We start from the raw sequence: 27,215 nt of genomic DNA, 5'->3' as shown, positions 1-27,215 counted from the left end.
AAGTACATAATTGGTTCGTTAACTTGTGTGTTTTAGATGTTTCCGATGCAATGAATACTTTTGGTTGAGTGCTACGATTTGAGGGTCATATGTTGTTGCAATTGGAATAGATAAATGTTATGCGTGCTGTTTATGGAGAGTGTTGAGTTGGTGGAAATCATGTTTTGGTTGTTTATGGATATCTTATGATTACATTATCATTTATGTTAAATTATTGGACATGGGGTTGATACATGGTGATCGGTATGGTATAGTGGTGTTTCTGGTTTAGTAGTGGTCATGGATGTATGTGACAGTGTATGGAGTCCTGGTTGCGATGAGTATATTTTGATAATAGGTAATCTATGGGTTTAGTCATGACTGTTTTATTAGTTTTTGGAGTAGTAGTTGATATGTTAAGTTGGAGTAATGATATTGAGAGATTTATTCATGCATAATTTCATTTCTTGAGTTTGATGACCATGTATGTCAGTTTATGTGCAAAAACTGTGGTGTTTAATTGTTAAATGTTGTATGTCGTGTTATGATTTGTGATGGCCGAGCTGCTCGCTATGGAACTTGGGCTATCTAGGCTGTGTGTGTTCATAGTTGATTCGGGCGAGTTGGGTTATCGAGTTGGAGTGTCGGGCTAGGGTGTCAGGCTAGGGTACTAGGCTAGGGTGTTGGCTCTGTTGGCCTATGCTGGTCGACCTTCTGTCGGACCAAGTTGTTTTGGACCTTAGTTTTGGAGTTTAGGAGCTCGATTTTGGCTATTTTATAGGACCGCTTGGAGGGTTTTGGACCCTGGGCAAGTTATTAGTTGTGGTTACCGAGCTAATTGAGTTGTTGGTCGAGCTCATGTGGAGGTTGGTCGAGCTGTGTTTTGTGACGCTGAGTTGTGGTTGGTGCTTTCTGAGTTCTAGATGTGTTGGTCGAGCTGTTGCTCTTAATGGTCGAGCTGTATGATTGGTTTTGTTTTAGTGGTTGTTCTTAACATGTTTGGATGTTATGTCTTTGTCTTGTAACTATAAATCTGGGTTAGTTTCTTTTCGCCATAAGGCTTTGGCGGGTCGGGAAAATGGAGAGTTGAGTTTCGATTGTAAGGCTTTGACATGAGTTGAATATAATGCTCTATTCGTAAGACTTTGTTAAGAAGACAAAGTTTTTACTCGTAAGGCTTTTGGAAAGTAGAGGAAACTAGTCTTGATCATAAGGCTTTGTTGAGCAGGAAAAGTAAGTGATAAGTTGCTCAGAAAGGACATACAGTTTGTATATGTTACTTGATGTAATGAGACTAGCTGTTAATTGTGAATGCAAGGTGTTGTTGTTGTTTTTGGGTGAGTTTAATGTTTTTGTATTTCGCTTTATGATATGTGAATTGTTAAGAAAAAATCATCTATAAGACTTATATGTCTAAACACTCTCATGTTTTGAAGTTTAATTAAATAACATTAAACGAGATAAGAATATGAAAATGCTTAAATAGTAGAATAGGATAGGCAGAAACATAAGTGTTAGGCTCAAAATCCCCAATCATCTAGCAGCATAGAAAATCCTTAGGAGAACACTTAGGGTTATATGAAACACAAAACAACTAAGTTAAAACTTCCAAACGCAATGTTAAATGATTATCAAGTCAAAACGTCTATGAAAGTTATGCTAAACGCGTAAGCTATACTAAACCCAAATGTAATCAGTTGAACTCTCAAGAAGTGAAAAGGTGTCGAGACAATGTCTTTGACTAAAACCTTTAAAAGTCTCAAACAAAAATTTAAACGCATGTAGAAAACAAAACTTGCTAAATGCTCTTGCTCTAATAAAAAAACAATAACCCAAAAAATGTTTACAACAAACTAGACGATATCATGATCTAAAACCTTTAATTCGTCCAACGATGAAGGTCTTATTCAACGCCTGATATCGTAAAGAAAAGCTTAAATGATAAGTGTTGATAGGGGGAGCTTTAGCCACCTATATATCTATGTTTTTGATGATGATCAAAAGAATGTTTTATGGTGTCTTGCACAACAAATGACATAACAATTGTTTTATCATTACTATGTTGGTGCTTGAAATGCTTGATACATGTATTAATTAGTTGTAAATGAATCATAAGTTTAAACATATTGCACAATACATTTCTGGTAGAAATAATCGATTAGACATTGTATATAATTTGTTATATTTCTTCAGATTTCATATATGCTTAACAAGGGCAAAATAGTTGTGTGGTAATCGATTACATTAGTTGTAGAATCCATTAAAACATGTTGCTATGCCAACATGTGTTTGATGAGTGCATTAATATGTTTGGAATAGAAATTGACTTGAAAATTTGCTTAAGTGTTGCACTTAAATGATTACATAAGTTTCCTAATCGGTTAAAATGTTTATCTTGTGAAAATCAATTTCATTTAAAGCCTTAATTGTCTATAAAACAGTCATATGTTTTTGGTTGTGGGCTTGTATAAATTGCATAATCGATTACATGCGCTGTATAATATGTTAAATCTTAAACATATGTAGAACTATTAAAGCAAAAGGAAAAACTTAACAAATTATATTAATTGCATAATCGATTAAAGTGCGTTAGGATTCAAAAATCCTATAAATAATTGTCTTGCGTGTTGTTTCAATACAATCTTTGAACTATCAATTTCATAAGTAACTTTTTGATTGAGTATTAATTATAGGAGCGTCTAAAACAAGTCTTGAAGAATCAAAGATCACATTTGGGTTAATCATCAAGATTCTTGCAAGAAAACTGAGCTGAAAGCATTCTGATAAATTTTGCATTGCTGGTGTACTACTATGAAGATCAGATTCATCATTTGCAATCAGAGGATTGTGTTCCTGTGCATGTTAGCCATGAGAAGAGAACCGTGTTGTTCTTCATTGAGAGTTGGGATTGCTCTCAAGGCACTATAGTGCAAAAACAGCGTATTACGTCGGTTATTTTTGGCTTTTAACGACGAATTAGCGACCAACGTCATAGCGGGTGACGTAACTTTTACGTCGAGTATCAGGAGGCGACGTTAATAGGTCAATTTCATGTCAATTATATCGAGATCTGACGTAAATCTAACGTCGACATAGTGCAACGACGTGAGGTTACATTAGTTAGTAAAGAGATTGACGTTCAATATTTGAATAAATATTTATATTTATAGTAAGATTTGTCGTCTTATGTACGAGGTAAGTGACGTAAACTTAACGTCGATACGAAAGATAATGGACGTAATGTTCACGTTGAAGTTCAAAGAGGACGTCAATTTTTGAGTAATATTTGAATAAATATTTATATAAAGGAATATTTAACGTCAAGTATAAGGGGATGGACGTAAGGTTAACGTCGAATTCGTCTATATGGGACCTTACTGTCGATGTTTGAATGTCAAATGGTGTATACTTTGACGTTACCTTCAGTGTTTTTTTTTTTGGATTTGATTCGGTTTAGCTCATTCAACCAAACTTGAAATACAGAAACCAGTTTTCCAATTCATATATATTCACAAAATTAATTAATTTAAACCATGCTATCATCAATTCATCAGTTCCAATTAAATAGTAAAACTAAAAGACGAAAATGTTATCATCAAAACTTTAAAGAACCTAGTTTTCCATTCATCTATTCACAGTATTCATCTATTCACAATAATCTATTAACAGTTTAAAAGCTGCACAAGTAAGCAAATGCTACTATCATGAAAGGAAAAACCTAAAGTTATAGCTATTTAAAATGTTTATTCAAATATCGTGCCCAATCCTCTCTTATCGTCGTTATTACTGAAGTGGAAATGGAGAGGTAGTGTTGAACCGCTGCATAATCAAGGAAACTTTACTATTATATTCATTTTAATGTCAAAATTTATTGATATTTGTAAGATTTTCAAATGTAAACTTTTACCTCAGTCCATTCCCCTCTAATTTCTGCTCGGATGATTGCCTTCATCCATGACATGATGTAGTAGCCACATGCCCAAGAATCATTCTACTTATTACACTAAACACGTGAAAGAACTTAGTCAAATGTAATGGTTTCAATTTGACTACGAAAATTAAAGGTTAAAGATCAACGAATTCCAACCTTAGGATATATAATTTCAAGTTGTTGTCCTCTGGTCCTAGTCACAACTCTAAACAAATTTGAAACATTAGAAACATAAGTTAATATATTAATATCATAATGAATTGATAAGAATGAATGTAATACTTACATTTGTATCACGGACTTCAACTCCGCTTTAATCTTCCTATGAAGAGAAACCATACAACTTGTGCGTTTTTTGGAATGATCACCATGAGTTGCCAATGGCCCTTGTCATGTACCAACAACTAGTGAGTTAGTTTATTGATTAAAATTTGATAAAAGTTGAGAATATTGGGAAACACATACGCATCAATGTATGGCGCGATATATATCTCTCTGTTAGACTTAGTCATCCATGTTTGAACATATGAGTTTTTGAAATCTAATGAGTTTCCAGATGGTTGAATGGTCTGAGGTTAAAGAAAGCCATAAACTGACGCTCGACCTGATTCACCTACGATGGTGTTCATGTACCTATAAGAATAAAGTTAAGTTTATTTATTAAAAAGTAATAATACTAATATACAAATTGGAAAATAACAAATAAAAAACTTACAAGCACCATAGTTGTATGCATGAAATGTTGAGCATTTTTTCTCCACCAATGATCTCATAAGCATCATCAAAATTAATATACAATGGAACATGGCACTCGAGGCCAAATGTTCTTAACTCCCACAACATCTCTACGGTCCTTTTCTCAACTTATTTAATCTGGAGGTCAAAATGAATATAGCATCATGGTCTTCTGCTTCCTCACGAGCCTCGTTCACAGGTTGAGCAATTGGTTGTTTCTCAGGACGGTAGACCTGCAACTCACATTTACAAAAGTTAGGAATCGTTTAATTATAACTTGAAGATTTAAGATAATAAAAAGAAGAATATAATACCGCTGGTGGGCCAAAATATGGCATGATCATAGCCTTAGGCCAAGCTATAAATGTGCCTAAGGCCTCCCCTACGAATTGGATTTCAGATGTAGGCAATGGAACTCAAGCCTGGGGGTCTCTTGGATCATCAATCATTACCCACGCGTGAGTGGGCAATAAAGGAGCACCATGAATGGTCTGGCCTCCTGCAATCTGTTGTCCCACAACCACTACACGCGGAGGATCCTCATCAACCAAGAACTCATATTGAATATTGTAATCAATACGATCTGCAGTAGAGCATGAGCCTTTAGTGCTCACATGAGGTGTAGTAGGATTATCTGTAGGGGCGTCCTCCTGCTGTGACTGTTGTTGTTGCTCTTATTGTTGTTGTTGCTATTGCTGTTGTTATTACTGTTTTTGTTGTTGTTGTTGTTGCTGTTGTTGGGTGATCATCGCAAGTTTTTCTTCGAGCATTCTGAAGCGTTCACCTATGCTTTCCTCTAATTCGACTTGCACCTGTTGCCTGATGCTACTAACCTTTTCTTGAGTCATGGCTTTTGTGCTTCTTGGTTTAGGGCCAAAGTAGTCCGTCAATCCAATAGCTCCTCCAACACCACGCACACAACCTGGACGTTCTAGCCTACCTGTGGCTGCATATCATAATGAAGCTAGACACATTAAAAAGTTTGTTGCATAATTTTTTATGAACTATGGTAATCAGTTAAAAGTTTCCACTTACAATTCTCTAGGATATCTCCTGAGCAGACTGGGATGTAAACTGGCCATTGGACTTTGTCCGTGCAGCCTTCCACAATTCATGTCTGGCTGGTGGAGGTGCTAGATCAGGTGACTCAAGACCTAACTCCTCAGCGCGACGTTTTCTCATCTTTTTCTCTAATAACGCATAACCACCACGTGACAGTACGTGTGGTGTATCATTAAGCTTCTGCCTCTGCTGGGCGACTATCCTTTTCACCTATGAAAAAATGAAAATCATTAAGCATAAATCACAAATTAACATCTTGTGTGACTAGATCAAAATATTAAAAACCATACCTGCCACTCAAGAGTAAGTCTAGATTCTTTAAACTGCACCCACTCCTCCTCAGTTATTTTATATTTTGTACAAGGAGTGTCGTTCTGTTTAGAGCCAAAGACGTATTGATGTGTCATTCTCGTCTTGAAGTCCCTCCACCGGACTACAATGTGGGATAAAATCTTCTTCCTTATCCTCTCATCATTAGGGATATTCCAATTTTCCTATTAAAAATAAAATTAATGTTAAAGCATGATCAACAAAAATAAGTCAATGATGGAAGTAAAACATCTTAAACATACCAAAATATCCTGCCATAGTAGATTTTTGTCAACTTGTGGGACATCATCTCAACAGGTAGCGACAATAGGGACATATGCTTTTGCCATCACGCCCAAGTAACTTTTGAACGATGTTGCATGTGCCCCAATAGGCACAAATGTTCGGGGATCAAACTCCACCGTCACTGGTTTCTCATTAACCCGACGGGATGTGACATCAAGCATCCGAGTCAGAGATCTACCCCCTCCTCCTGTTGGACCTGATCCAGAACTCGTCATACCTGTTTACAAAGCGTTAGTACATTATAGTTAAAACAGACAAAATAAATAAATTGTACAAGTAATTAAAACAATGCTAAGACACCTATTTATCCCATATGCCTTCGTTGTGATTACATCGAGTTGCATGTATTTCATCGGGTACATCATCGACCTTATTTTCAATGGTTCTTGATGAGAAGGAGCTTGTCTCAAGTATATCTAGAGAATCTTCATCATCAGTGGTGTGCATGGCTCTGCCTTCCAATACCACTGACCATTTATGATTCACTAGGTCAGTGACATAGAATATTTGTCTTGTTTGACTAGCCATAATAAATGGTTCATCCGTGTAATTCATTTTGTTAAGATCCACCAAAGTGAATCTGAGGTCTTTTGTCACCACACCAGAATTACTGTCAACCCATTTACACTTGAAAACTGGAACTCTAAAAGTGACATAATCAATTTCCCAAATTTCTTGTATTATTCCAAAATAACTAATTGATGTTGTAATTGGAGTCTTATCCTTGGAATTGGAAAAGTGTACAACCTCAGGTTTTAGGGTAACTCCACTATTTTGAACTCTACTTTTATCGTCTTCCTCCTTTGAATAGAACAAGTAATTGTTTATGTAATACCCGCCGAAAGTGATCACATCAGTGTTAGGTCCACGAGCTAGTCTCAATAGATTTTGAAAAGCATTCGAAGTCGCATAAATCTTTTTCTTAAACCAAGCTAAAAAGGATTTGTTATGTTCATTAAGTGTCCACTTTTCACTTATACGTGGATGTGCTGACTTAGTTTCATCAATGTGTAAGGAATAACATCCTTTGTGTTGTTTAAAATGTACAAATGTGCTTGATTAACTTCTTTTCCACTAACACTTTCAATCCTTACTCCTCAAACTCCTTTTCCTTCACGTATGTTTTCATGTGTTTTCTTTGGAAGTCCTATTGGGTCACAACTTGGCATATAACTTGAGCAGAATTCAATGGCTTCCTCTGCAATGTAGCGCTCTATAATCGAAGCTTCCGGTCTCAATTGATTCTTAACATATCCCTTTAAGATCTTCATGTATCTTTCAACCGGGTACATCCACCTCAAGAAAACCGGCCCACATATTCGAATCTCTCTCACTAGATGGACAATCAAATGAACCATGATATCAAAAAATGAGGGTGGGAAATACATTTCCAATTGGTACAATAATCTGATGGCCTCATTTTGCAAATCATCTAACTGTCGAGGATCAACAACTTTCTTGCAAATGACATTGAAAAACATACTCAAACGTGTGAGAATCCCTCTAACAGAGGCAGGTAATATGGTTCGAATAGCTACTAGTAAAAGTTGTTGCATTAAGACATGACAATCGTGAGACTTTAAACCAGCCAACTTCAAATCTTTCATAGAAACAAGGCTACTAATATTCGACGAATAACCTTGTGGAACCTTCACACTATGTAAACATTGACAAAAAAATTGGTTTTCTTTTTTTGAAAGAGTGTGACAAGCTGGAGGAAGATAGGTGCGTCTTCCTATGGATTGCGGATGTAACTCAGAACGGATTCCCATGTCAACCAAGTCTTGTCGTGCTTTCACTCCATCTTTTGTCTTTCCTTTAACATTTAGTAAAGTCCCAACAACACCATCACATACATTTTTTTCAACATGCATCACGTCTATGTAATGTCGCACATCAAGTTTACATCAATATGGAAGATTAAAGAATATTGATCGCTTTTTCCAAATGTTTTTCTCAACGGTCTTCTTTTTATGTTTTCCAAAGACAACATCAATGTTCCTCACGTGGTCGTATACTTCTTCCCCATTACGTGGTCTGCACACTACATCATCCTCAGGACTTCCATTAAATGCTTTTTTCAATCTAAGGTAAGGGTGATTTCGAGGAAGGAATCTTCGGTGTCTTGTGTACACAGTTTTCTGCCCATGCTTCAGTTGAAGATAACTAGTATTTTCTTCACAAATCAGACATGCAAAATGACCTTTAACACTGTAACCACTCAAGTTCCCATATGTTGGGAAATCATTTATAGTGCAAAACAACATTGAACGCAAACAAAAGTTTTTTTCTGAATATGAATCGAAGACCTCGACGCCCTCTTCCCACAACATCTTTAAATCGTCAATTAACGGTTTTAGATAAACATCAATGTCATTTCCAGGTTGTCTAGGACCCGATATCATCATAGACAACATCATGTATTTTCTCTGCATGCACAACATAGGAGATATATTGTAAATCATCAAAATAACTGGCCATGAACTATGTTTGCTACTTAAGTTGCCATAAGGATTCATACCATCGGTAGCAAGTGCAAGTCTTAAGTTTCTCAGCTCTGCACTAAATTCGGGAAATGTGCCATCAATGTTCTTCTATTATGGGGAATCAGCTGGGTGTCGAAGAAGATTATCACATTTTCTTCCATCAAGGTGCCACATAAGATTCTTCGCATCTTCTTTAACAGAAAACAATCGTTTCAACCTAGGTACTATAGGTAAATACCACATGACCTTAGCCAGTGGACCTTCATTGTGTTCATCATTATTTCCATCAAGTTTCTTCTTAAATCGTGACGAAGCACACGTTGGACACACCTTCATTGAAGCATACTGACCTCTATACAATACACAGTCATTAGGACATGCATGTATATTTTTGTATTCCAAACCCATTGGACATAGAATTTTCTTCGCGTCGTAATTATGGATAGGTAACGTGTTATTTTCTGGTAGCATCTCCCTTCAGCAACTCCAACAATTTCGTGAAACTTTTATCAGTCCATATATTTCTTGCTTTCAAACAAAACAATTTCAAAGTAACCGATAACCTTGTAAAATTGATGCATCCTGGATACAACTCTTGCTCCGAATTGTTCTTAAGACTATCGTATAAATGAGCTCTTCCAAAATTTTCTTCGCCAACGTCACGTACCATTTCGTCTAAATGATCACTCATCCATTCGTCGATGTAATCCGAACCTCTTAAAGTTGTTGGCTTATATAATACTTCCCCATGCCAAGTCCAAACTATATAACTTCTCATTATTCCATAGATGAACATATGATCACAGATGTTGTCCAAGTCTTCATATACTTGATTGAGACAACGAACACAAGGGAAAAAATATGCCCCGTTCACTGGTTTTGCGTGTTCTTTAACATATTGTATGAACTCAGAAACACCTAGCTCATACTCTTCACTAATACGACGCTGGTGAATCCAGCTTCGATCCATACTACTACACTGAATGAAAAGAATCCACAAAAAAAAAACTAACTTACATAGAGAAACAAAAATAAATACGTACACAAACACAAATATCTATCGTTATACATATATCATACGTCCAGAATCGACAAACACGAACACATATATCATACGTAAGAGATATTGAAGGAAAAAAACCAAACTTGAAATGGTGTCACAAGAGAAGATGACGAAGTTCGCTGACAACGAACGAAGACAAATATCATATGTTGAAGGAAAAAAAAACTATCATAGTATCGTTATACATATAGATATCATACGTCCAGAATCGACAAACACAACACAAACACGAGCACATACATCATAAGTAAGAGTATTTTAAGAAAAAAAACATACTTCAAATGGTGTCACTGGAGAAGATGACGAAGTTCGCTGACCCCGTATGAAAAACAGCCTAAAGATAAATGACATTATAAAGACAGAAACGACTTAAAAATAACCTTCTTTCTTTATCGTAGTCGTCCACCAAGAAGAAAGTTCAAGCAAAAATGGAACCTCGAACAAACAGTGAGACTGTGCTTTGTTTTTACATTCAATAAAAAACTTTCATGTCGTATACAACAAAACTTTGACGTTATGTTTAAAAACAACGTCAAAGTCCCAAACCATTCGACGTTTTCTCTTAAAACAGCGCGCCTTTTTTATTAATTTTTTCTTATAAATTGCAAAGGTTACGTCAAATTTGAAGGGGCTTGGACGTAGTATTGGAAGCCACAAGTTTGTAACTTTTTATTTCTTTTTAGTTTTTTCTTTTAAACACGAGAGCATTAATAGAACGTTGATTTCTGTTGGAATTTGACGTTTTGTTCTTCCGCCTAGAAGTACCATACTTTCAGATATTTTTTCTTTTCTACCCTCCCTTAGAACGTCGTAGGCTGCAAGGCTGGGACGTGAAGGGAATTGAAGTACTTGGGAGCATAAATTGTGTGCTTAATAGAACGTCGTATTCGGTGGGGCTTCGATGTTTTATTCTTCCGACAATAGCAAAATGTGGCGCTTTTATGATTCTTTTTTCTTTAAAATCATACACGAAATTTTTTCTTTTTACTTCTTCCTTAATCGATTCAAGTTAGCAGTATACTGAAATTTGCACTTTTAAACTAGTGATAAGTTTTTGATCAATATCAAAACAACATAATCTTCTCTTTTCAACTAGATTGAGGGTTACTCCACATAACAATGCAATTAACTTTCACAATTCACATATCGTTTACTAAAATAAATCTTGATTTCATTTCAAAATAAAACTGAAGCAGTACATAAAACCAGAGGTGACTTAATGCCATGATTACAAAGTATAAAAAAAGCACATAGAAAAGTAGTCCCTAGTCTTACGAAGAAGATTCCATTCAATCTTCATCAGGTGACTCATCATTAGAATCTTCAGTTTCAAAGCCAATGCCATTCTTGTTTCCCTTCTTCTCCCATCTGAAAAGAGTATCTTCAACTCTCTCATCCCTTTCAGACTTCTTCCTAAATTGATCAACAACATATTTCTCAAAATCAGTTTGTGGAATGAAGGTAGTATGATCTGCAGTAGGAGTAGGTGTACTTCCAACAATTATCTCATCTCTGAAGAACCATCCATTCACAGTCCTTTCCAGCCCAATAGAAAACAGACTTAGTATACCAATTTTTTGTGACTTGTTGCACACAAGTCTGACTTCTTGAGATACATATACTCCTTGGAGTATCAGCACCTGGCTGATAAATACTCCATATGGCAATTTGTGTGCATATTTATGACCTACAGCGATCATACGGTCTTTTAGTACCACAACCCAGTTGGTTGGGATTCTAATCTTGATAGCATTCAACAGAAATACATCTTCTGTTGACATTATGTCCTCGTTCAATCTTTCAGGCAATAGTAGCCAAGTTAGTACATGAACAATCATTTTCTCCTCCTTGTTTAAGCCATCATGTCGGTACTGCTTATCCACCCTGTACCTTCCTGGATAGCTTAAGCAGTTTATATATATAGCTCTCTTTGTTAGCCATATGTTTGAGTCAGAATCACGGATATGAGAATCGAAACCTTCAGCTTTCATTCCAGCAATATCTAACCAAACATTATCATTAATAGTAATGTTAACACCTTTGATCCTTGAGTGAATGACCCCATTTACAATCCTCAGGTTTTTGTAGAAAACCTCAACCAAATCTAGATAGCAATGTCCTTTCATCTGCACAAAATCAGTAAGCCCTTGATATGCAATCCATTCTTGAAAAAGGAACCCTTCGTTCTTGAACAATTGTAGGTCCAGATACTTGTGAGGAACTACTTTTTTTATATCTGTCTAGTATAAAAACTTTGCTCACATGTCTCGATCACTTATCCATCCAGATGGGCTTGTGTTTCTTGTAACCCGGGCAACCTTCTCTTTTCCTCTTGATGATGACGATAGAGAAGTCATTTCTGAATAGAATTCTAGGAACGTCTTTCCCAATATAGACTTCTTAACTTCATAACTTCTCTGTTTAAAAAATACAAAGGAGACGTCGAATCATAGAGGGCATCGACGTATTAATTGTCAGCTAGAAGACAAAGAGTTAGAAAAAGACGTCACATTTTAGGGATATTCGACGTTTTCTTTGTCATCCTCCCGCCTTCCTATTTTTCATTTTCCTTTATAAAACCGATCATAAGCTCCTATTACCATTATATTTCAATATAATATTTACATTTTAAGATAACTTCCCCCATTAGAAATGCAACATTACCGATATTCGACGTTTTCTTCTTCATAAGCCTCCCGCCCTTTTTTTGTCCTTTTGTCGGTGAAATTTAAAGAGAATAAAATTGTATTTGTTTAAAATATTAAATTAATTTCATATAGAAAATAATAATAATAATATTTTATGAGAATTCAATTTAGTTATAGATCACAATAATTAAAATCGTAATAAATATTATTATATTATTTAAAGTAATTTGAAATGAATGTTTTAGGCTAAAGATAGGTATTATTATACTAAAACTTTGATTGATTTTTAAATTATAATACCTTAAGTTTGAGAAAAAATTAACTAATAAACTAAAGGTGTTAAGATACAATATTGTGGACAAAAATGAAGATAGGTCAATTAGAAAAAAATGTTGTCAAAGTATAATTATCCAAAAATATTTAGACAAGTTAACAACAGAGATTCACCACACCAGGTCAAATATCGAGAAGAGACAATGTGTATGGGGAATAGTCAGATGGATGTAGAACAAAAATTAAGCAGAATGGGTTGGGTCGAAGATTAAGGCAGATTAAGTTTGACGGTGGAGACTGATTGACCCAAAATGAATGTTCGGAGATTAAGACCAAAGGTCCAGAAAAAGTAACATAAGTTGAAGGTCGGGATGGGCTGACCCGAGCAAAAGGTAGGATAGATGACTATCTCCTGATTAATAATTAGTATAGGAAATAAAATAAATTGTATTTTTCTTATCAAAGATTAACATCTTTGTGGCAATCTTTCTTTTAGGGTTTCTTAGGTGCCTTAAACATTTATACCTATACTTATATATAGGGACACCAAATACATATGTAGAAATTTTGGAAGTCATAAATATGCATTTGCAACGTTGAGAGAGGATTCTTTTGGTTCTTGGTTTACAACTCTAATTCTTATCAAAGATTAACATCTTTGTGGCAAATATTTCTTTTTGGGTTTCTTAGGTTGCCTTAAACATTTATACCTATATTGTGGTGTTTCCATCTTTGTCTAATGAACCTCCAGAAAAAATTTAAAAAACTCGAGATGGACGAGCCAGGACATGAAAGAGATGGATCTGTATATTTAAAACGGACCGATCACGACTACCACATAAGCATTTATAAAAAACTCGAATTTAAAAAGTCGACGACGATAAAAGATCAAACGAACTCTTAGAAAAACTTTTATTGGCCACATTGAAATAAATTATTTTGAATAATTTAACAATTATAAGTAGTTATATTAGTATAAATGATTATGATATCAAAAAATACTATGATTAACATTATTAGAAAAAAAAAATTGACCCCTCTCATGCATTACTTCTTCGCTTTTTAGTATTTTAACAAACGTGTGATCAATATCGAGCCACGTTGTCATTAATATGACCATAAATAATCATTAAAAACTCATTTGCATTTCTTAATTTATAACACTTTGAATCGATTCTTTATTACTTAGAATCGATTATATTAACTTAACAAAATTGAGAGTTGAATTATATGAATATAGAGTGGCACACCAAACTTTTTAACTTCAAAACCTCCAAATCTCCCCATCTTCGCGGGTGATTGAAAAGTAGACAATTTCTGGGGAGCGGGACGTCATTTTGTGTTTAAATGAATCAAACCAAATTTATTGAATGATGTTTGAACGTCAATGTACGTCATCAGTTCATCTATAAATATAGCTTGCATTTCACATAATCCCTGCCTCCTGTTTCCGTATTGAACATATTAGGATTCATGTTTTTTATCTCCTTTGCATTTTCTTTTCCTTAGATATCTAAGTATTTTTGTTCTTCATATTGCAATTTGATAACTTGAACTTGAAAGTGGTTCATTCATCATCATTTCATATGAAGGAGCCCTTTCACGTTCAAGTTAACAAAATGTTTTTGTAGTACAGAAATGGTTAACATATCTTGAAAGCGAGGTGCTTAGGAAAAATAAATATGGTTCACAATATGTTTAATGCTGAAACAATTTTGAGATCTAAAATAATTATATATAAATGTTGTTCAACTTCATCATTTAAAATTGTATGATTCTTTTTTAAATTGTCCATAAGTTGCACTCCTCTATTAGATTTCAGAGCTATCTTTTTTCTAAGAGAGGGTGCAACTTATGGACAATTTAAATTTAGAATCAATTTACACAGTTGACGTCGAATGTCGAGTACCCTCGATGCAAAGACCTGAAGTTTATTCATTTTTCACATCCATTTTATGTGATAATCAACGTCCTATAACCCCTTAAAACACAACATCTAAAATGAATCTAAAGATATTTATTACTTTTTCACTGAATGATGTTTTAATGTCAAATGCGGCTTGGAATTGACATACATTTGGATCAAAATGTACATTTCGAAGAAGTACATTTCACTGGATCAAAATGTACCGTGCATTTGGATATATTTTGTTTTTCCCCTCTCATAGAACGTCGAAGGCAGCGGGGCAACGATGTGAAGGGAATTGAAGTATGATAGGAACATTAATGGGGAGCTCTGAATGTCAAATTAATGATGTGAAGGGTTAGTCCACATACATCACAATCAACATTCACAATTCACAGATCGTTTACTAAATTCAAATATTCATTTCATTTCAATCTAAAACCGAAAGAAATACAGAAACCATAGGTGGCTTACTAGCATGATTACAAAATAGAAAACAAAAAACATAGAAAAGTATGGTCTAAAATAATTATCAAGAAGATTCCATTGAATCTTCATCATCGGAATCTTTAGTATGATCTTGATAAGAGTAGGTGGACTTCCAACAGTTTGCTCATCAATGAAGAACCATCCATTCACAGTCTTTTTCAGTCCAACAGATGACAGACTTAGTATACCAATTTCTTCTGACCTTTTGCACACAATTCTTTCTTCTTCAGATACATCTACTCCTTGGAGTTCCAGCACCTTGATGATAAATACTCCATAAGGCAATTTGCATGCATAATAATCTCATGTAGCGATCATGTGGTGTTTTAGTACCACAACACAATTAGTTGGGATTCTAGTCTTGATAGCATTCAACAGAAATACATCTTCTGTTGACATTCTGTCCTCGTTCAATCTTCCAGGAAGTAATAGCCAAGTCAAGACATAAGCAACCATTTTCTCCTCCTTGTTTAAGCCATCATGTAGGTACTGCTTATCAACCCTGTACCTTCCTAGATATCTTAAGCAGTTTATATGTATATATATATATATATATAGCTCTCTTTGTTAAAAATTTGTTTGACTTAGAATCACGGATATGAGAATCCAAACCTTCAGCTTTCAGTCCAGCAATATCTGACCAAACATTATCGTCAATAGTAATGTTAACACCTTTGACCCTTGAGTGAATGACCCCATTTACAACCCTCAGATTTGTGTAGAAAACCTTTACCAAATCTGGATAGCAATGTTCTTTCATCTGCACAAAATTAGTAAGCCCTTGATATGCAATCCATTCTTCAAAAAGGAACCCTTCGTTATTGAACAATTGCAGGTCCAGATACTTGTGAGGAACTACATTTTTTATATGTGACCAATATAAAAAAATTTTTTGCATGTCTCGATCACTTATCCATCCAGATGGGCTTGCGTTTCTTGTAATCCGGGCAACCTTCTCTTTTCCTCTTGATGATGACGATGGAGAAGCCATTTCTGAATAGAATTCTAGGAACGTCTTTCACAATCTCGACTTCTTAACTTCATAATTTCTCTGCTTAAAAAATACAAAGGTGACGTCAAATTATAGAGGTCAACGACGTACTATTTAGAGCCCAGAAGACATTAGAAAAATACGTCGAAGTTTAGTGTATTCGATGTTTTCTTTTTCATCTGTTACCAATGAGGAGCATTGGTAGCTTGAAGCTACTATGAAGTTTTGATGATGATAAAAGCTAAAGAATTGAAGACTCTAAGTATATCTTTGTTAACGCATTTTGTAGAAACAAATGTATAGGATAAATTGTAATGATGTAAAACTTCTTAGAAGTTTTCGTATTTAGTGAGTCATTGTGCAAATAATCGATTACCAAGAGGAATAATCGATTATCACGAGCCAGTTTTAGAAAAGAGTTGCTCGCGCAAATAATCGATTATTACACAGAATAACCGATTATCACTGTTTCATTCAATATTGTCCAAGTCTCTGGAATAATCGATTATTCCTCAGGATAATCGATTATCACATTTTGAAAACCCCATAACGGACACAAATAATCGATTATCACTTACGATAATAGATTATTTGTGGCAGTTGTGAAATGTCTTTTCAGTTTCTGACCTTGGGCTTATAAATATATTTTTCCACAACTCTTAGATGAGAACTTTTCAATTGAGAGTATTAGAGCTTTGTGCCTAAAGGAAGCTCTCTGTGAGTGAAAAGGATCTATGCCATTTTGAGAATACAGTTTGTCTGAGGAAGTTCTCAAAGTGATAGAGTGCTCTTGCTTTGTCTTGTGAATAGGAGAAGCTCGTGCTTTGTGTGTCAAAGGTCGGAGCGGTTCTCTTCAAGTTGGCAGAGCTGTTGCTTCCGTTTTGTGCGTTGAAGGAAGCTCTTCCGGTTCGTTTGTCGAAGGAAGTTACTTGCTGCACTCTTCTGGTTCGTTTGTCGAAGGAAGGTGTTTTCTTTTATTTTCTCATTTCATTATCTTGTAATCTACAACCTTATATTTTTAGTGAAAAAGGTTAATCACTATTTATAGTGATTAACGACTAGACGTAAAATCTTTTGATAGGATAAAATTTTTGTATTGATTTTCTTAATCCCTACACTCTTTATATTTTTTGCACATCAACTGTTTGATAAAAGTTCACTAAGAAAATCAATTTTTGAAACCGACTATTTTAACTTGAGTTGTGACCTTTTCACGATTTCCGCTATCGTAATTTATAACGCTGCGCGACTCTATAATATACCGATTGTTATTTCCAACATCATCCTCCCGCCATCCTATTTTTCCTTTTTCCTTTATAAAACCGCTCATAACCTCCCATTACCATTATATTTCAGTATAATATTTAAATTTTAAGATAACCTCCCATTAGAAATGCAACGTTACCGATATTCAAGGTTTTCTTCTTTTTCTGCGCTTTCGCCGGTGAAATTTAAAGAGAATAAAATTTTATTTGTTTAAAATATTAATTTAATTTCATATGGAAAATAATAATAATAATATTTTATGAGAATTGAATTTAGTTATAAATCACAATAATTAAAATCGTAATAAATATTATTATATTATTTAAAGTAATTTGAAATGAATGTTTTAGGTTAAATATAAGTATGATTACGCTAAAAGACTTTGATTCATTTTTAAATTATAATACCATAAGTTTGAGAAAAAAATAAGTTGATTAATAAACTAAAGGTGTCAAGATAGAATATTTTGGACAAAAATGAAGCTAGGTCAGTTAGAAATAATGTTGTCAAAGTATAATTATCCAAAAATATTTAGACAAGTTAACAACAGAGATGCATCATACCAGGTCAAATATCGAGAAGAGACCGCGTGTATGGGGAATAGTTAGACAAATCTAGACCAAAAATTAAGCAGAATGGGTTGGGTTGAAAATTAAGGCAAATTAAGTTTGACGTTGGAGACTAGTTGACCCAAAATGAATGTTCGAAGAATAAGACCAAAGGTGCCTTAAACATTTAGGGTTTCTTAGGGACTTGGCAATGTTGAGAGAGGATTCTTTTGGTTCTTGGTTCTCTGATTCTTATCAAAGATTAACATCTTTGTGGCAAATATTTAATTTGGGGTTTCTCAGGTGTCTTAAACATTTATACCTATACTATGGCGTTTCCATCTTTGTCTTATGAACCATAAGTAAAATTTAAAAAAGTCGAGACGGATGGGCAAGGTCATCAAAGAGATTTGTCATAATTCTATGAACAACAATAATTTTCTTAGGGACCAATGATAAGTTAACAAAAATAAATTGTATTTTTTCTTATCAAAGATTAACATCTTTGTGGCGAATCTTTCTTTTAGGGTTTTTTAGGGTCCTTAAACATTTATACCTATATATAGGGACACCAAATACATATGTAGACATTTTGGAAGTCATAAATTTGCATGCAATGTTGATAGAGGATTCTTTTGGTTCTTGGTTCTCTGATTCTTTTCAAAGATTAACATCTTTGTGGCAAATATTTCTTTTAGGGTTGCTTAATTAGCCGCCTTAAACATTTATACCTATACTGTGGCGTTTCCATCTTTGTCTTATGAACCATAAGTAAAATTTAAGAAAGTCGAGACGGACGAGCAAGGTCATGAAAGAGATTTGTCAGAATTCTAGGAAAAACAAAATTTTTTTTAGGAACCAACTATATGTTAACAACTTTTTTGACAATATACTATGTCACTATTTTATTGGTTTGTATATTTGAAACTGAGTGATCATGACTACCACATAAGCATTTATAAAAAAATCGAATTTAAAAAGTTAACGACGATCAAAGATCAAACGAACTCTCAAAACAACTTTTATTTGCTACATTGAGATAAATTATTTTGAATAATTTAATAATTATAATTAGTTATTAGTATAAATGATTATGATATAAAAAAATAGTATGAATAACATTATTAGGAAAATACTATGAATAACATTATTTGCATTTCTTAATTTATAACGTTTTGAATCGATTCTTATTACTTAGAATCGATTATATTAACTTAGTAAAATTGAGAGTGGAATTATATGAATATAGAGGGGAACATCAAACTTTTTAACTTCAAGCCCTCCAAATCTCACCTTCTTCGCCGGTGATTCAAAAGTAGACAATTTTTGGGGAGCGGGACATCATTTTGTTTTTAAATGAATCAAACGAAATTTATTGAATGATGTTTGAACGTCGAATTCGGCGGGGCTTCGACGTTCATACAAGAAGGTGGAGTGTGGCAGTTACTAATTATAATTACACGATGTACGTCATCAGTTCATCTATATATATATAGCTTACATTTCACATAATCCCTGCCTTCTGTTTCCGTATTTGACATATTTGGATTCATGTTTTTTATCTCCTTTGCATTTTGTTTTCCTTAGATATTTAAACATGTATGTTCTTTAAATTGCAATTTGCTCAGTTGAATGTCAAAGTGCCTCATTCATGTCTCAGTTCAGATGAAGGTGGCCTTTGATATTCAAGTGAACAAAATGCTTTTTACAGTAAAGAAATGATTAAGTTATCTTACTGAAAGGAAAGTGCTTGGGAAAAAGAAATATGGTTCACAATATGTTTAATGCTGAAACAATTTTATGATCTAAAATAATTATATAAAGAAGATGTTTAACTTCAACATTCAACTATGTATGAATGGTTTTTTAAATTATCTTGGAGTTGTCTTCTACCATTAGATTTCAGAGCTTTTTGATTTCTTATGGTGGAAACAACTCCAAAAAATTTAAATTTATAATGTTGACGTCATTTGTTGAGTGCATTCAATGCGAAAGACTACTGATGTTTGAACGTCGGATTCGGAGGGGCCTCGACATTCAGACAAGATAGTCAGTAAGCATAATTACACGATGTACGTCATCGGTTCATCTATAAATATTGCATCCATCACGTAATCCCTTGCTTCCTGTTTCCGTATTGAATATATTAGGATTCATGTTTTTTATCTCCTTGGCATTTTCCTTTCCTTAGATTTCGAAACATGTCTGTTCTTTAAATTGCAATTTGCTCGCTTGAATGTCAAAGTGCCTCATTCATGTCTCAGTTCATATGAAGGTGGCCTTTGATATTCAAGTGAACAAAATGTCTTTTACAGTAAAGAAATGATTAAGTTATCTTACTGAAACGAAAGTGCTTGGAAAAAAGAAATATGGTTCACAATATGTTTAATGCTGAAACAATTTTATGATCTAAAATAATTATATAAAGAAGATGTTCAACTTCAACATTGAACTATGCATGAATCATTTTTTAAATTGTCTTGGAGTTGTCTTCTACCATTAGATTTCAGAGCTATTTGATTTCTTATGGTGGAAACAACTTCAAGACAAATTAAATTTATAAATTTGACGTCGAATGTTGAGTGCATTGGATGCGAAAGACTGCTCAATGACATGTCTACGTTAGGTCAACAAGGAGTTCAGAAGAATCCAAAGAGATTTTTTACTTATTCAGTGAATGATGATTGAACGTCAAATTCGTAGGGGCTTCGACGTTCAGAAAGTTAATGTCAAATATTTGTGCTCGAGGACATCCTATATCATTATTCATCATAGAAATATCTATGTTTAGTCAGCAAGGAGTTCTTAAGAATCCAAAGAGATTTTTTACTTTTTCAATGAATAATGTTTGAACGTCGAATTGTGTAGGGCTTCGATGTTCAGAAAGTTAATGTCAAATATTTATGCTTGAGGACGTCCTATATCATTATTCATCATAGTAATGTCTATGTTTAGTCAGTAAGGAGTTCTTAAGAATCCAAAGAGATTTTTTACCTTTTCAGTGATGTTTGAACGTTGAATTGTGCGGGGCTTCGACGTTCAGGATATTAATCATGTGTAATGCTTTTAAAATAATTTAATTTTGCTACGCGGATCATCTAATAATTAGTATTTTTTTCTTTTTAATTTTTAATCATTCAATGGCACGTCTGACTCTATGGAGCAGTGGGACATTAATGGTGTGCATTTTCCAACGATATTTTTAACGTCTTTTGTTGGGGGCTCGACGTTAATTAATTCTTATGGTGGAAAAAACTGTAATAGAAATTAAATTTATACGATTGACGTCGAGTATTTACTGCAAACGATGCAAAGGTCTGGAGATTGGGTCAAATATTTGTGATCAATGACGTTCTATATCATTATTTATCATAGAAATGTCTTCATTAAGTCAGCAAGGAGATAATATCGAATCCAAAGAGATTTTTTACTTTTTCAGTGAATGATGTTTGAACGTCGAATTTGGCGGGGCTTCGACGTTCATACAATATCAGAATCCAAAGAGATTTTTTACTCTTTCAGTTAATGATGTTTGAACGTCGAATTTGGTGGGGCTTCGACGCTCATACAATGTGGCAGTTTTTAATCATAATTACATGATGTACTGTTTTTATAATGATTTAATTTTCGTCAGTGAATCATCTAATTTTTAATATTTTTGTCTTTTTAATTTTTAATCATTCAATAGCACGTCCGACTCTATGGAGTAGTGGGACAATGTTTCCAACGATGTTTTTCACATCTTTTGTTGGGGGTTGGACATCAATTAGTTCTTAGTTGAATCAAAAGAGATGTATTACTTTCCACTGAATGATGTTTGAACGTCGTCATTTCATGGTTTTTATATCCTTTGTGTTTTCTTTTCCTTAGATTTCGAAGCATTTCTGTTCCTCAAATTGCAATATGCTCACTTGAATTTCAAAGTGCTGCATTCAGGTCTCAGTTCATATGAAGGTGGCCTTTGAAATTCAAGTCAACAAAATGCTTTTTATAGTACAAAAATGATTAACTTATCTTACTGAAAGGGAAACGCTTAGGAAAAAGAATAATGGTTCACAATATGTTTAATGCTGAAACAATTTTATGATCTAAAATAATTATATAAAGAAGATGTTCAACTTCATCATTAAACAATGTATGAATCATTTTTTAAATTGTCTTGGAGTTGTCTTCTACCATTAGATTTCAGAGCTATTTGATTTCCTATGGTGGAAACAACTCCAAGACAAGTTAAATTTATAAAGTTGACGTTGAATATTGGGTGCATTGGACACAAAGGCCTGGTGATTGACGTCTTCTTTTTGGGATCACCGACGTCCTATAACTTAGACGATTTCAAAAGGAAATCTCCTCTTACAAAACACTTAATCTAAAATGAAGACCAAAGATGATGGAAGACATTATAACCAAAACCAGGAAGTAGAAAAAGAAACCAAAGGAAAAAGTTAACATGAATTTGGTTGCGGAAGTAATGTAGGATAGGTTTTGAAAGGGTGTACTTGAAATTCATAAGTGTTAACTTTTTCCTGTGTTTTCCCCCATGCCTTCATGCTTAACAAAGAAATGCCTTCATTTAGTAAAGGAAAAGAAGGAAAACACAAGAGAAAAGTTAACATGAATTTGATTACCGAAGTTATGTGGGATAGGTTTTCAATGGGTCTACTTATTTATCAACGTGAAGGGCATTGGAGTGGTTGGGAAGATTAATTGTGTGACAAGAATGTTACGTCAAATTCGGATGGTATTGACGTTTTAATCTTCATCCAAAAGCCAAAATTCGCTCCATTTTTTATTACTTTTTCTTTTTCCTTTTAAACTCTCACTTTAACGTCCAAGCTTTGTAGATCTTCGACGTTTTTTTCGTCAGAAGCACCAAAGAATTTTTTACTTTTTCACTGAATTTATTTAAGACAATGCCACCGGTTATTGTTTACATTGCCTGTTATTTTATTTGACGTTGAAAGCGTGACGTTGCGCACCCTTATATACACTGAATTTGAAAATCTTATGTACACTGAGTTGTTTCTATATTGGTAAACCCTAATACTGAGGAAAATTATCTGGTATCCAAATTCAAATGGATTCTTCATCACATCCTTCAATAGACAGAGGAAAGGCTATTGTGGCTACAAGAAATGTTGATCTCTCTGGGTGGATCAGTGATGAGGAGACTCGTCTATAGTTTTTGAGGAGGACGGAGTTTAAACCCATTGTTCCTCACAAATATCTGAACCTCGACTTCTTTGAAAAGGAGGGATTTCACTTCCAGGAATGGATTGAAACTCAAGGTCTCTCTACACTTGTCCAGATAAAGGGTGATTGGTACCCTGACGTAGTAAGGTTCTTCTACAACAATATGAGAAACATAGATGGTGTCCTTCATTCTCAAGTAAAAGGAGTAAATGTTCACATTGACAATGATGTTTGGTTTCAACTTGCTGGGTTAAAAGCCGAAGGGTTATTCTTTCACTTACGATACTCAGAAACAAAAGGATGGTTGAAGAAAAAGGACATGTACAGTAACTGGTTAACGTTTCCTGGGAGATACACAATTGAAAGATTATATGTGCATGAGGGACTGAATAAAGAAGAAAAGATAACAACACACATTCTTGCTTGGGTGATTTTACCTGCTAGACCTGTACAAGTACAAGACAGAATGACAGCTGAAGATGTTTTTCTGCTGTATGCCATCAAGAATGATGTTCCTACCAATTGGGTGGAAGTAATAAAAGATCATATGATTGATGCAGGAACCAAATATGCACGACATCTACCATATGTTGTATTTATCAGCAAAATCCTGACCCTTAAATAAATGCTCTTGTAACTGCTCAAATGTTATAAATCGAAACACCTTGACTTCCATTGGCCTTGTGAAGACCACAAAGGGATGGTGCTTCAAGGATGAAGAGAATATGGTTCAAAGTTCTGGAAGCACACCTACACTAAATGAAGACCGCACCAACTTCGTCCCTGAAACCAATTTTGAAAGATTTGTTGTTGAAAAACTCAGGAGACTCGAATAGAAGATAAACGCTCTGCATGAGAAAAAGAATAAAAATGATTCTCCAACTAAAGAGTCTAGTGAGGAGGATTCAATGGGAATATTCTGAGTTAGAATAAAGGCTTAGAATTTTAGTATGGAGTCAGTTTTGTGGTTCTGTTATGTGTCTGTTTTGCTTCTAATCTGATTGTAATCACTATGAATATGAATGAAATTGTACTACTTGAAACGAAATCCAAATTAACTTATTTCTTATGTTTTCTATAGCTCTTCCATGCGTCATCCTAACTTTTGTGATTACCTAGGAAGAGCTATGAGGAAACATAAAAAATATGATATCAGTGTGACAAGTTATGACTAAATTTTATAAGTTGAGGACTAGATCAAGGATGCGTAAGTGTATTTATAAAAATGGACTTGATCTTTGACGTCGGCTTAATATGCGACGTAACATTCATTTTTTCCTATTTTAAAAAAAACCATAATAACATTAAACAAAGGAAAAATATGAAAATATAACCACGAAAAGTATATATTAAAATTTCAAACAGAGTTCAAACATACAAAAATATACTAAAATATATTAAAATATTACATTAAATTCAGAAAAATAAACTAAAATGGACTCTTCTTTCTAATCTGAGTCAGATGTCTCCATAGACTCAACTTCTGTTGTGTTGTCTTCATCATCAGATTCACTTGCTGAGGGAGTTATGAGAGCATTGTCTTCATCTGATTTCTTGTGAATCATGATCAGAGATTTTTCAACTTTTGAAATTCTTGTTGAAAGCATTCAAAATTGATCCACAACAAATCTTTCAAACTCAGTCTGTGGAGTTAAGGTAGAAGGAGTTTCGTCAACATCCTTGAACACCCAGCCATCTTTTGTTTTCTTTAGACCATTATGTCTCAATGTCGCTTTTCCTATTTCATTTGATTCGGTGCACCAAATTTTTTTTTCACCAGTAAGATCAACTTGATGATGCTTTAATACACGGTTGATAAAAACACCATATGACAAAATATGTCCATGACTACTTGCAATTTCAATCATGTGCTCATTCATGACAACAACCTAGTTGGTTGGTATCTAGGTTTTTATGGCATGAACCAAAAATAAATCTGCAGTAGTTAGACGATCACGTAAACATCTTCCAGGTAGTATTACCCAAGTAAGTACAAAAGCACACATTTTTTCTTCCATTTTCAAACCATCAAGTAGATACGACTTGTATACCTTTAGCCTTGTTGGACTTCTCAGATATTCCTTATAAAGTTTCTTCTTGTTGGTCCATTGGTTGAGTTTAGCATTTCTTTCATGAGACATGAAGCCTTCTTCTTTGAGACCAGTAAAAGATAGCCATATCTCGTCATCAATTTTAATATCGACACCTTTCACCCGAGAGCATATAACACCATCGACAACCATCAGATTGTGGTAGAAGACTTGTACCAGGTCAGGAGAGTAATCACCGGTCATTTCTAAAAATTTTAGAAGACCAACATCTACAAGCCATTCTTGAAAGATAAACCCATCCCTTCTGAATAATTCCACATCCAAGAACTTGTGAGGGACCACCTTGAAGAGTTTTCTATAACATCCAAATTGTATCGTTCTTCTTCATCACTGATCCACCCATTTGGACTAGCATTTCTTAGAAGGTGTGCAGCCTTCTTTCCACGCCGTGAAGATGAAGAAGCCATCTGAGAACAGGATTTAGACATTTACAAGAAGGGTTTAAGAATTATGTTTCTAACAATGATACATGATAGATTTAATCAAACTATATGACGATTTATTGGCCTACAGAAGTATTCATTTTTAAACCTTGAAGTTTATTAACTTTTAATTTCCCTGTTAAAAAAACTACATAACTGTTAAAAAACTACATAACTGTTAAAAAACACAGGAATTAAATAAAAAAAATCAAAAAAAAAATGGATAATGTTTTTGAAATTCATAACTGTTAACATTTTCCTCAGGATTTTACATGAACAAGAAACTACATTAAAAAAAACACAGGAATTAAATAAAAAAAAAACAGAAAAACCGTGGAGAATGTTTTTGAAATTGATAAGTGTTAACATTTTCCTCAGGATTTCTACCGTGCCTTCATCATTAACAAAGAAATGTCTTCGTTTAGTAGAGGAACTAATGGCAATCCTAAGAAAAAAGTTAACATTAATTTGGTTACGAAAGCTCTCTAGTGTAGGTTTCCAAAGGGTAATTCCAAAGGATCTGAAACTGTATTTAAAGAAAAAGCTGGGAGCCACTAATGCGCCCAACTACTCTGGTGCCCATCAACTCAATCCTTACATTGTCATAGAATAAAACGTCGAACCCTGTAGAAATTCGTCGTTGCTGAAATTATTTTATTAGGATATATAAGATTGAAAATTATATTGTCAGATTTCCGCATACTAAAACGTCGAACCCTTTAGAAATTCATCGTTGCTGAAATTATTTTATTGGGATATATAATAAGATTCAAAATTATATTGTCAGAGTTCCGCATAATAAAACGTCGAATCCTTTAGAAATTCGTCGCCCATCAAGTCAATCCTCATATTGTCAGAGTTCAACTTCAACCGCATAATAAAACATCGAACTCTTTATAAATTTGTCATTGCTTTAATTATTTTATTGGGATATATAAGATTGAAAATTTTAGTTAGGCCTGAAACTAATAAGATTTGATGCACAACTTTATAAATACTAGATTTGAAAACGCACTCAATGTTTTCTAATTTGAAGAGTTACAAACCCTAGAAATGTGAAAGACGTTCCAGAATCTGATCAGAAATGGCTTCTTCATCATCATCAAGAAGAAAATGGAAGGTTGCCCGGATTGCAAGGAATGCTAATCCTACAGGTTGGATTAGTGATGAAGACATTCGACGGAAGCTTTTTAGTCTAAGAAAGATTAAAACCGTGGTTTCTCACAGATATCTGAAACTGATGAGCGTGTTCTACTCCAACTTAAAGATGAGTGATGAAACATTTTGTAACAAAGTCAAGGAGGTTGATATGAAGCTGATCAAAGAGGTTTTGATTAGGATTGTCGTTTATCAACCGATCAGCAAAGGAGGCTTTCTCTTTCATATTTGGATTGGTCATCAAGGACTTATTGGATTCACCAAGAGAAAATATGATGATCATCAGCAAGTCTATCCCATATCTGATTCTTGGAGTGCAAACAAAACAGATTCGACAAA

The 27,215-nt window shown here is 34.2% G+C and overlaps 1 long non-coding RNA gene across 1 annotated transcript; it reads right to left on the bottom strand.

Moving 5' to 3' along the window:
* Nucleotides 1-3,653: 3,653 nt before the first annotated feature.
* Nucleotides 3,654-6,519, bottom strand: LOC128193599 (uncharacterized). The gene is made up of 9 exons (XR_008244945.1): nt 6,280-6,519; nt 5,998-6,201; nt 5,681-5,917; nt 4,960-5,591; nt 4,626-4,878; nt 4,197-4,543; nt 4,067-4,115; nt 3,887-3,982; nt 3,654-3,798 (listed from the first exon to the last, which is right to left on the bottom strand). It is a non-coding gene; the product is annotated as an uncharacterized LOC128193599 (long non-coding RNA).
* Between the last annotated feature and the right edge of the window lie 20,696 nt (nt 6,520-27,215).

Source organism: Vigna angularis, chromosome 8, assembly GCF_016808095.1.
Source record: "Vigna angularis cultivar LongXiaoDou No.4 chromosome 8, ASM1680809v1, whole genome shotgun sequence".
NCBI lineage: Eukaryota > Viridiplantae > Streptophyta > Magnoliopsida > Fabales > Fabaceae > Vigna > Vigna angularis.
The sequence above is the reverse complement of the archived record's forward strand: the minus strand, read 5'-3'. Positions and strand labels throughout refer to the sequence as shown.